At 48.4% G+C, this 12,339-nt stretch overlaps 1 protein-coding gene and 1 long non-coding RNA gene across 2 annotated transcripts in view; one reads left to right on the top strand and one right to left on the bottom strand.

Moving 5' to 3' along the window:
• The window catches only part of TNR (tenascin R), a 90,819-nt gene that overhangs the window by 23,560 nt on the left and 54,920 nt on the right, over positions 1–12,339 (top strand). The gene's annotated exons all lie outside the window — the stretch shown is intronic.
• Positions 834–11,911, bottom strand: LOC137442517 (uncharacterized). Its single transcript, XR_010987699.1, has 3 exons — positions 11,552–11,911; positions 973–1,055; positions 834–886 (listed from the first exon to the last, which is right to left on the bottom strand). It is a non-coding gene; the product is annotated as an uncharacterized lncRNA (long non-coding RNA).

The raw sequence follows: 12,339 nt of genomic DNA, 5'->3' as shown, positions 1-12,339 counted from the left end.
CTGGGAAGCCTGTTCCAGTCTTTGAGAATACTTTCAGTGAAGAAGTTTCTTCTAATTTCTAACCTAATTTCTTCTAATATCCAACCTTAATCAACTTCCCCCTCCCAGTGCTCCCCAGTGGAGTCTCAGGGGGGTTCCAGCTCCCCAGCATACCTAGCAATATCTTTCTCCCTCTGAGCCTGTTTCCCTCTTAGTGCTGTGGAACCAAACAGAGCACAAAATCTGATCAGCACAAGGTTGCAGTTTTTTCCACCCCACCATGGCATCCATTATTTAGGATGCTTATTGATTGTGGGAAATAACCCAGGGGCATTGTAATGTGAGCTACATCCTCTCTCACACCAGAGATGGTCATTACCTGTGGGCTCCTATGGGCTTCCCTGCCACCACACATCACCCACAGACCTACTGGGCTTAAGGAAGTGTGAAAATGCCACGCTGGATTGTGCCCTTTCCAGTAGCCTCCTGGAGCTGCTGGGACCAGGCATTGCTCTCACTTTAAAGCCCACGTGCTGCATCACTCTTCCAAATTTTCCTGCCCTGGCTCCCAGCTATCACTCGAGCTCTGCCTTTCTGCGCCTCAGTAAAGAGCTCTTTAGTGCCGCCTTTGGCATTTCCTTGTCTTGACAGTTCCTACAGGGAGTCATGAAGTCACCTCTCAATCTTTGTGATAAACTGAGCAGAACGAGCTTTCTCAAGCTGGCAGTTTCCCAGTCCTTGGGGAGTTCTGTGACTCCTTCTGTAACCACTTCAATCCCTCAACATCATAGAGCACAGGCACTGGACTCACTGCCATCGGTGCTCCTTCGCCCAGGGAGGAGGAGAAGGGGCATCACTTTCTGGAGGAGGTGATCATGCCCATCAGGGAAGCTGCAACAGAGATGAGCTGAGAGATACCAGAAAGATAACATCAGCAACCAGGGAGATTAAATGATGGCATTGCAATGGAGGACAGCGATGGGGTGAAGATACCTGCTCAAGGCTGGTGCAAATGAGGACAACATCACTGATCTCAGCTCACACCCAGCTGTGATCCTTCAGGGAGAGGAGAATGGCTGATAAAGGAAGCAATAACAGCAGAAGACTATAAAACCATAATGAAAAATAATTAAAATGCCACCATTGGTATGAGGATAATTGCAAAGGCAGGGAAGGCAGCGGTGGCTGCTCACAGGGATGAAGCCAATGAGGAGCACCAAGCAAGAGCAGAGTTCTGCTGCTGCTGCTGCTGGTGAGGCTGGTGGAGACACCAGCTTGTCTGGATGGAGACACAGATCTCAAAATTGTAATGGGAATAATTATGACTGTAATGGGGTGGTAATAAAGATAATGGAATCGTAATTGAGGAGGGGATGGCTGTAAAGGAGGAGGTGCAGATAACAGCCTTGTAAAGGAGATGATACGAAAGATAATGGATGGTAATGGAGTTGTTGTTAAAGGTAATGGAGTTATAATGAGGTGACGGCTGCAGCAGGTAGAAGAGGTGGTTGGTTTAGGGAGGACTATGATGCAGAGAGGACTTTATTTCTAATCCATCATGACAGGCAGTGCTGGAGGTGACCGTGAAGCTAATACTAACTGAAGGGGTCAATCGTTAAGACAAATGCAACCACGCAACGAGCATGGCAGGACCGCAGTCCCTGGAGATGCAAGGTGGAGATGCAGTTCCTGGGGAGGGGGGATGCTGTGCTGCACAGTGAGGTACAAGGCAGAGGAGACAGTAAAAAGCACCGTGACAAATGATGTAGTCAGGTCCTGTGGGGTTTGCTGCCTTTCAACATCATCAGCCTAGGAGACTGGTTTTGGGACGGGGGAAAGCAGCCAGCAGTGACCACACACTCCCAGGGAAGGGTAACCCATAGCAAGGATGAGGAACCACTGCAGCAGAGATGATGGTGATGAGGATCATCTGATGACTGTGTCAGGAACTAACAAGGGCAGGCTGGTTCTTGCAGCATCAGGACAGACAGACAAGCAGTGCATCAGCATGCAGCGACAAAGGCACTACCACGGTGGGACAAGCAGTGGACAGCATCATGTGCTGAGGGTTTCATTTTGACTCCTCTGCTATCCATCTGCTCTTCACCTCCCCTTGAAGCTCATACCAAGAGCCCAAACTCTTTCTGCACAGCAGGTTACCCTCCTATATCTGCTTGCCACACAAAAGCAGCCAAACCCTAGCCCATCTACCACTGCTCCCCTTTCCATGAGCCCAATTATCCTGCCAGACAAGGAAATCAGATTGGTCTCACTTAACTTGTTCTTGACAAACCCAGGAGTTCTAACCTCATTACCCTCCAAGTTTGTACAAATTGATTGCTTAATAACCTCTTCCATTCCTCCCTGTTTTGAAGCCCCTACCTCCTGAGGTTGCCCCTCTGCAGCTCCCAGCCTGCCGTGGGCTCCTGCAGTGTTGGAGAAACCCTGAACACTTACAAGGCTTGGCTAGCTCTGACATAAGCCCAGGAAGGATTTCTGCAGGCCACACCAAGCATACCTGACTGACCTAAATGCCCTGGAAGACCTTCTCCCCACTGTCTGAGTTGGGCTCCTGCCCAGCATAATCGTCCCATCCTAATTAGCTGGGTGCAAGAGAAGGCTGAAGCAAAGCCCATGATGAATTGAGAGAATTTATGGAGACTTCTCTTCTCCAGGCTGAACAACCCCAGCTCCCTCAGCCTGTCTTCATAGCAAGGTGTTCCAACCCCCAATCATTTTCATGGCCCTCCTCTGGACCATGAGGTCCATGTCCTTCCTGTATTGAGGGCCCCAGAGCTGGACACAGTACTGCAGGTGAGGTCTCACCCCAGCAAAGTGGCAGAAGCACCTCTCCCAGTCTGCCAGCCACATTGTTTTTGATGGAGTCCAGGATGTGATTGGTGTTCTGGGCTGCAAGTGCACACTCTTTACTCCTGTCCAGCTCCTCATCCATCAGCACCCCCAAGTCATTCCCACAGGCCTGCTTTCTATCACCTCATCCTCCAGCCAGTATTGATAATGAGGATTGGTCTGGCCCAGCTGCAAGACCCTGCACTTGCTCTTGTTGAACCTCATAAGGTTCACCTGGGTCCACCTCTTCACCTTGTCCAGGTCCCTCTGGCTGACAACCCATTCCTCTGGCATAGTCATTTCTTTCTCATTGACTTTTTCTTCCTTCCACTTGTTGGCATTTCTTCTGCTTGGTTGGGGATATAGCACACCCCCTCACTTTGACAGCAAATGGACATGACAAGGTGCCTTTCCTTATTAAGGAGATCCCAACCTCCTCCCAGCAAGGGGCCCTCATACACATCTCTGGTTCTGCTGATCCTCAATTCAACAGTAGAATCACAGAATCATAGAGTGGCTTGAGTTGGAAAGGACCTTACAGATCACCTAGCTCCAACCCTCCTGCCATGGACAGGGACACCTCCCACAAGACCAGGTTGCTCAAAGTCTCATCCAGCCTGGTCTTAAACACATCCAGGGGTGAGGCAGATAAGAGCTTGTTCTTCACCCACAAACTGACAAGATGCTGAGCTTGTCTCCATCAGTCAACTCTTAGCTCATTTCATTTATAGCTCCCCAACACCTTTGTGATTCTGCCCCTGCTTCCAGGAGAAAGGGCTTGATGGGTTTCAAGTACCATTTGCATGTGTCAAGAAGAAGGGAAGAAGGAATGTCCATTAAATGCTCAAGCATCTGTGAAATAAAGAGAAGATCTAAGAAAACCAAAAAAAAAGAGGGTTGGGAGGGGGAAAAGTATAAAAAGAAGGGTAAAGAAAAATGCAGGAGATTGCACCAGCCCTGCAGATAACCCAGGGACATTTTTTATCACCACAAGCCCATTTTCAGTCACAGATAGGACTTTTTCTTCTTAATCGCTTTCCCAACAGAAAACCGTGAAGTCACACTAACCTAACCCACCAAAGGACAAAGCAATTGCAAGTCCTTTCTCTCCTGGCTGGGCACCACATCAAACTCTGTTAGATACAGCAGGGGAAGGGAACAAAATCACAAATACACTGCAACAGGTCTCCCAGAAGGAAAACAGGGAATGAGGGTGAAGGATGGGAGGGGAAATTGGAAGAGAAACTCTGCCGAACTTGTGCACAGAGTCCTTGTTGGCTAACCAGCTGTGACTGCCTGGGGAAGTTAGTAGAAAAACCTTCTGGTTTTGCCATCACCACAGGCTCCAGCTCTGATAAAGAACAAGCTGGGAAAATTGAGTACTGTCATGTAACAGAAATCAAGACCGGCAACAGAGCCTTGAAGAGAAACTGCCATAGTTGCCTTACATGTTGTTGCTGAAGAAGTTTGTATAGAATCATAGAACAGAATCATAGAATTGTTTGGGCTGGAAGAGCCCCTCAAGATCATCAAGCCCAACCATCAACCTAACACCACCATGGTCATTAAACCATGTCTCCAAGTGCCAGGTCCTCACATTTCTTGAAGGCCTCTAGAAATGGTGACCCCACCCCCAACCTGGGCAGCCTGCTCCAATGTCTGACCACTCTTCCAGTGTAGAAATCGTTCCTCATATCCAACCTAAACCTCCTTGGGCACAGTTTCAGGCCATTTCCTCTCATCCTATCACCTGATACTAGGGAGAAGAAACCAATCCCCACGTCATGCCAACCTTCTTTCAGGGAGTTGTAGAGAGCAATGTGGTCTCCCCTCAGCCTCCTCTTCTCCAGATGAAATAACCCCAGTTCCCTCAGCTGCTCCTCATAAGACTTGTTTGCTAGACTCTTCCCTGGGAAGATATCCATCCCTCATCTCCAGCAGAGGGCTGGCCAGCAAGCTCAGTAGTTTGCATGAGGATTTCATGGGATATTTGCTGATCATTTGGGAACAGAGCTGCTAACAGATGCTTCATGTAGGAGGAAAATTGGGGGGGGAACAGAGCAGGGGGTGTGGGGGAAAGCAAAGCAGCAGTGCATGGGAAGGAGCTGGAAAGGATCAATGCCTTGTCCACCAGCCTTAATATAAAGCATTTAAGCTGTCTGGGATCTGCTTTTCCCCAGAGTTCTCTGCTTGGCTGGACTGTAAGTGCTGCTACAGTATTATCCACACTGAGAAATGCCCAGGGTTGAGATCTATCCCCAGCCCAGGCTGTGATTCCCCTTTGGGCATGACAAGATAGAGACAAAGAACAAAAGTAAAGGCTGGGAGAAAGAAAAAAAAAAATAATGAGGCTGGTCTGATGCTGGCTGCCAGAGGGAGACTGGGAGCAGAACTTCTCTTCTTAGTTAAGTGGAACCCCACAGAGTAAGGGCTGACCTATCCTTTTGCTCTCTGCCACCTCCTTTTCATTAAGTTCCCAGTCTGGTGTCTTCAGAGCCTCTGAGAAGCACCCAACGCTCCTCAAAGCTTCTTGGCAACCCCAGAGACTTTGGCTGGGGGTTAAATTTGGATGCTGTGGTGAGTGCTGCAGGAAGGCTTGGTGCTAGGAGGTCAGGCACTCTGCTGGGACTCAGAGGCACTGGAAGTTTGGCAGCAATGGGACCAGGTCCTGTTACTGCTGGTATCCTCACACCTTGTCACAGGGACACATCCTGCTACCACTGAAGGATTAATCAGTCATGAAATGTTGCAGGAGGGTAGAAACCCAGCAATAAGCCAAGCCTGGCCTCAGCCACAGCTGGCTGTTCCAGGCTTACACAGATCACGGAATCATTGAATCACGTTGGTTTGGAACCAACCCTTAAGATCATTAAGTCCAACCATTAACCCAGCACTGCTAGGTCACCACTAAACCATCAGCACCACATCTACATGGTTTGAAATCCCTCCAGGGATGGGGACTCCATCACTGCCTTGGGCAGCCTGTTCCAGAGATTGACAACCCTTTGGGGAAAAAAAATTGTCCCTAATGTCCAACCTAAACCTTGCCTGGTGGAACTTGAAGCCATTTACTTCCTTTACTTGTTACTAGGGAGAAGAGACCAACCCCCACCTGGCTCAAACCTATTTTCAGGGAGTTGTGGAGAGCCAGAAGGTCTCCCCTCAGCTTCCTTTTCTCCAGATTAAATAACCACAGTTCCCTCTGCTGCTCCTCACCAGGGCTGTTCTCTAGACCCTTCACCAGCTTTGTTGCCCTTCTCTGGACACACTCTAGCACCTCAAGGTCCTTCTTGTAGCAAGGGGCCCAAAACTGAACCCAGTATCTGAGGTGTGGCCACAATCTCATTAGTAGTGAAAGGCACAGCAAAAACACTAAAAACTATCCCAAACTAAAATAAACCAAACCTCTGCAGGTGATGGCACCCTGTGCTCAGCAGCCCACCCACCCAGCCCCGCTGCCAAAGGGGAAAGCCCACCCATGCTCCACAGACATTGTTGCTTCTCTCTATTGTTTCTCCTCTGGCCAAACGTGTAAGTATTAGCTCCTAGGCATGACCTCAGGATATTTCTGAAGTAGCTGGAGAGAGAAGAAAATAAAAAGGGAGAGAAAACTACCTGAAGGGTGGTTATAGTCAGGAGGGGGTTGGTCTCTTCTCCCAGGCAACCAGCACCAGAACAAAAGGACACAGTCTCAAGCTGCGCCAGGGGAAGTTTAGGCTCGAAGTGAGGAGAAAGTTCTTCACAGAGAAAGTTGTTAGTCATTGGAATGTGCTGCCCAGGGAGGTGGTGGAGTCACCATCCCTGGAGGTGTTCAAGAGGGGATTGGACATGGCACTTGGTCCCATGGTTTAGTAGTCATGAGGTCTTGTGTGACAGGTTGATGATCTTTGAGGTCTTTTCCAACCTTATTGAGTCTATGAAAATTCCCAAACACTGCTGATGAGCCCAGGACCATGAAATCATCTCCCATAGCAGACAAAGACCAGGACTGGATTCATGATCTGTTTCACCTGGGCATCAGCCCAGTCTGAGTCAGCCTTTGGGCAAGTGGCATCAGTTCTGACGTTGCACCATCCGAGTTAGGTCTAAAAATAAAATGGGGGGGGGGGGGGGGGGGGGGGGGGGGGGGGAAGTATTCTTAGCCTCAAACCTCTTCCATCATCACCCAGGGGAGAGTGGGATTGAGGAAAGAGGAGACTGAAAAGTGCAGGAGGTTGGAAGCACAGCTCTGGATTGAACGTGCTGGGTGTGCAGCAATATCAGCTGCCTCCCAGAGCAGACAGGAAGCTCCCTATGATGCCAACTCCCTCCCTCAGTTTTAGGAGGAAAGAAAAATTAAGCAAAGGAAGCATCTGAAAGGTTGTGCCAAGCCCCAGGTAGCTGGTGTGTAAGGCTGTGACCACCAGGCTGTAAATCCTCACCCTTATCCCTCAGCTTCTGTGGTATTGCTGCCTCCCTTGCAGGCTCAGCTGCACTCTCTGGAGCAATATATTTGGGTAATTTATTCTCTCCTGGGAAGCTCAGCTCATGGGCAGTGTCTGGCTCTCTGCAAAGGTCACTCTGCTTTCTTAGCATCAACCCTCCAGCCAGGTTTGGCAGTAGGACACTGAGACCCACCACAAGCTTGAATTTGCTGTAGTTTCTCCTCCTTCCTTCCCTTCAACAGCATAAGGTGGTCTGCAAAACAAGTTATCCTGAAGCATGGCTTGAGAGATTTTCCTTTAAAATTAATATTCAGGATTCAGGGCCATTTTCCAACTAAAGCCATCCCAACTTTCACTTCATACAGGTTGGTGGGCTGCTTTAAGAGGCATCACCTTGCCTTCGCCAAGCAACACATTTCTCTAATAGCCAGATCCGGACCGAAGCCAGGAGCTGGAGCAGCGCCTGTGGGATGCTCCACTGCCCTGGATGCTGCTCAGCAGGGCTCACAGGCCTGAGCAGATTTGCTCCCTCAGTGTCCTACCTTGTCCTAGACCCTATTTTTCTGTACATTTTGCAATATGAGATGATCCCTTCCAGCAGCCCTGGTAGTGCCTCCCAGGCCTGGGAAGCAGGGACTTCCCAGCCAGTACACTTTTATGGCTGTTTAAGATTTGATTTAAGCTCTCCTGCTGTCGCAACAAACAGAAATGCTTTTTAATGTGCCAAGGAAGGCTGACATGAAGAGCAGGCCAGTTTCCATCACCTACCCAAAACAACTCTTAGACTGGATGTAAGAATGAAACTTTTTATAATAAGGGTGGTTAAACACTGGCCCAGGTTGCCCAGAGAGGTGGTAGCTGCCCCATCCCTGGTAACATCCTAGCTCAGGTGGGATGGGGCTCTGAGCAACCTGCTCTAGTTGTAGATGTCCCTGCTTACTGCAAGGGGTTAGACTGGGTGATCTTTAAAGGTCCTTTCCAAGCCAAACCATTCTATGATCCTACAAAAAACCCATGCTAGCAAGAACATAACCTGAAGCAAGCAGCCAGAGGTGTGCAAGTGTGGTGGAGGCCACCTGGTAAGTGTTGGATTGATGGATCCCATCAGTACCAGCACTTTTTACCTTAGTATTTTGGGCTCCCCAACGTAGCAAAACCCTTTGCTTTATAAACTCAGCTGAACATACATTTGTATTTTCTTGTAGTATCACAGATATTTCTTTTTCCAGTTGGGAAAGACCTCTAAGATCATTGAGTCCAGCTGCCAACCCAATCCCACCATGTTCTTTAAAACACGTCTACATATCTTTTGAACACCTCCACAGACAGTGACTCCACCACCTTCCTGGGCAGCCACTTCCAATGCCTGACCACTCTTTAAGTGAAGAAATTTTTCCTGATATCCAGCCTAAACCTCCCCTGGTGCTACTTGATGCCATTTCCTGTCATTCTATCATTTGTTACTTGGGAGAAGAGCCCAACATTCACCTCACTACAACCTGCTTTCAGGTAGCTGTAGGAATAGAATAGAATAGAATAGAATAGAATAGAATAGAGTAGAGTAGAGTAGAGTAGAGTAGAGTAGAGTAGAGTAGAGTAGAGTAGAGTAGAGTAGAGTAGAGTAGAGTAGAGTAGAGTAGAGTAGAGTAGAGTAGAGTAGAGTAGAGTAGAGTAGAGTAGAGTAGAATAGAATAGAATAGATCAGACCAGACCAGACCAGACCAGGTTGGAAGAGACCTTCAAGATCATCACGTCCAACCCATCATCCAACGCCACCTAATCAACTAAACCATGTAACCAAGCACCCCATCAAGTCTCCTCCTAAACACCTCCAATGATGGTGACTCCACCACCTCCCCAGGCAGCCCATTCCAATGAGCAGTCACTCTCTCTGTGCAGACTTTCCTTCTAACATCCAGTCTGAACCTCCCCTGGTGCAGCTTGAGACTGTGGCACCCTTTGAGACCACAAGCTGGTCTGCTGCAGGATGGAAGGACCCACCACGGGTGTACCCATGGCCATGGTCCAATATTGATCATTTCCAGTCAGATGACAAGTCATGATCATCACCTCTCCCACATCTCCACAGCCTGTGTGCATCTCACAGGTGTAAATCAATTCCCAGGCTTTTGCAGAATTGGATTCATCACGGCGGAGCCTCGGGTCGCACGCACTCGAGTGCCCCATGGGAATCCAAAGGTTGCTGGAGTGCTCTTCAAAAAATATTACTTAAGCTCCTCAGGAAGGCAGGTACTTCATGAGGGCTCTATCAGGTTTATTATCATGTACAGCAGCATTATCCTGTGGTTTAAGTGTAGCAAAAATGCAAAACATCATCTCCAGCAAGGAAAACCAGAGTTTGTTGGGTTGTTGACAGGTTTTTAAGTCATCTCAGGGGAAGCAGCTCTCTGTATGAGTGTCCAGCAGCTGAGTGTCCATCTCTTTCAGATGCTCTGCCTCCAGCTGGAACAAGACTCCCCATCCAGCTTTAGCAGCCACACTCACCATTTTCCAGGGCAATTATCCAGGCAAATAATCCAGAAGCAGTCCTAGTGGATTATGTTTGCCTGATGTGCTCAGGGCAGGGGCTTCCAGTATCTCCAGCTGGGGACAGCTCTGTTGCACTGGGAACTGAGCCCAAACTGATTCCTCACTGCCCATAGGATAGCTGTTGTCCCCATCTCCATGGTTGCACCATATCCCAAGATGCTTTTCAGAGGTGATCCCACCTGAGGGGAGGCCTTTTGTCTCTCTACAACTCCCTGAAAGAAGGTTGGAGCCAGGTGGGGGTCGGTCTCTCCTCCCAAATAACAAGTAATAGGATAAGAGGAAATGGCCTCAAGTTGCACCAGATGAGGTTTAGGTTGGACATTAGGAACAACTTCTTCCTGGTAAAGGTTGTCAATCCCTGGAACAGGCTGCCCAGGGCAGTGGTGGAGTCCCCACCCCTGGAGAGATTTCAAAGTCACATAGATGTGGTGCTGAGGGACATGGTTTAGTGGTGACCTGGCAGTGCTGGGTTAATGGTTGGACTCAGTGATCTGAAAGGTCCCTTCCAGCCAAACTGATGCTGTGATTCTATGATTCACTGTCTGGCCAGCTCTTACCAGAGGAATTTTCCCTCAAACTCAGCAAGCACATGACAGAGCAGCTTTATCTAAAAATAAACAAATAAAAAAGCTCTCAGAAGGCCATTATAAAATTCCTACATCTGCTGGATAACCCTGGCTGCAGCTGGGCCAGCTCAGGTTCTGGTGACTTTGGGAATCGGTGATTTCCCTGGAAAATCTCAAAACCAGAAAAAAAATCTTTGCTTTTCCTTTAAGAATAAGGAAAAAAAGGCAAGTTGTATCCTCTGGCTTTGGCAAATAAAGAGCATCTTACTGCATTCAACTGTTTGGTTTCTAGATCATGCCAAAGTCTGTATGCTCCCATACTTGGGGGGAGTGGGAAGACCTTCGGGTCACTCAAGAGGGGCAGCAAAGCCAGCGACAGACACTGTCATGCTCAGAGCTGCAGGAGCAGCTCAGAGGAGACACAAAAGCAGCTCAGAGAGACAGCATCAGCTTGGCACACAACAAAGTCCTGGCATGAACCAAGCCCCACTTGAAACCACTGATGGGAAACATGGGGTGGGGAGGCAGGTGAAGTGACCCTGTCTTCTCCCATCCTGTGCTTGACAGCCGGCTTGGAGGAATTTAAGATTAGAAGTTTGTTTTTAAATGTCATTCTCCTCAGAGCATGAAGATTTAAAGACAGCACTCAAATCCCCTCCAAACACATGCCATTCTACCAGTCCCTGCTATGCCCTTTATCATCCCAACTTTGCATGGAACAGGTGTCCACCACACATCAACAAAATATGGACCACACCTCTGTGTTTATATCTTATGTGGGTACATATAAAAGTGGGATGCAGAAGATCACAGAGGGCACAGCATTGTATAGAAGGAGGCACAGCAGAAAAACAACAAAGCAGAGCACAGGGTATAAAGTGGAACCCAGGAAGTTCTGCTTAAACATCAGGAAAAACTCCTTTCCTGTGAGGGTGACAGAGCACTGGAGCAGGCTGTCCAGAAAGGTTGTGCAGTCTCCTTCTCTGGAGACTTTCAAAACTTGCTTGGATGTGTTCCTGTGCAACCTGATCTAGATTAACTTAGTTTGGCAGGGTGGTTGGGCTAGATGATCTCCACAGGTCCCTTCCAACCCCTACCATTCTGTGATTCTGTGACCCAGATCACAGAAGTTCAATGCATTTTCTACCCCCAGACTCCCAGCAAGGCATTGTTCACACTTACCAGAGGCCATCAGGTGGTAGATAGCAGCATGCATACCAAAAGAAGAGAGAAGTAGCACTCCATAGTCTTTGGGCATTTCTTCTGCCCAGTATCAAAAGGCAACACTCCCATAGGCACCCACCAAGTCTGAGATGTTCCTCTTAGAAGCATAGTCCCTAGGAAAAAAAAAAGTCAGTTCCTGGTCTTCTCCTTCCCTCCCATTATCTCCTACCTTTCTAGAGCTATACCAACTGCAGACACTCATTGTCCTTCAACCACTACAAAACACCTAGCCCCTGCCTTTACAATAGAATCATAGAATTGTTTTGGTTGGAAAAGACCTTTAAGGCCTTTAAGTCAAACCATCAACCTAACACCACCATGACCATTAAACCATGTCCCAACGTGCTGTGCCCACACACTTCTTGAACACCTTCAGGCACAATGATTTCACTACCTCCCTGGGTAGCCTGTTCCAATACCTGACTCTGCTCTTAACCTGATCTCAGCTGACCTAAATGAGCCAAGAAATGGACCTGAAGGAGCTGAGCAGCCAGCTTAACTGCTTATGGCTGGTACCACCCGCTGTCATTAGCCATGCTAGACCTGCAGCCATTTTGAAGCACAGGGTGAAGAAGATGGGATTTCAAAATAACTATTAGCAATGCTTGACATTTCTTTGGTTTCTCCAGATCAGCCAAGGCAGGTGTGTATCCACCAGACTGGATCCCCTGCCAGGAAACACAATCATGGATGAGAATGGGTGTAACGATTTGCAATTAGAAAACCTTCCATCAGAGCATCCTGTG

The sequence above is a fragment of the Melanerpes formicivorus genome, unplaced genomic scaffold, assembly GCF_026170545.1.
Source record: "Melanerpes formicivorus ecotype bairdi unplaced genomic scaffold, bMelFor1.0.p_v2 SCAF_7, whole genome shotgun sequence".
NCBI classification, from domain to species: Eukaryota; Metazoa; Chordata; class Aves; order Piciformes; family Picidae; genus Melanerpes; species Melanerpes formicivorus.
Note: the sequence above shows the minus strand (reverse complement) of the source record. Positions and strands in the feature narration are given on the sequence as shown.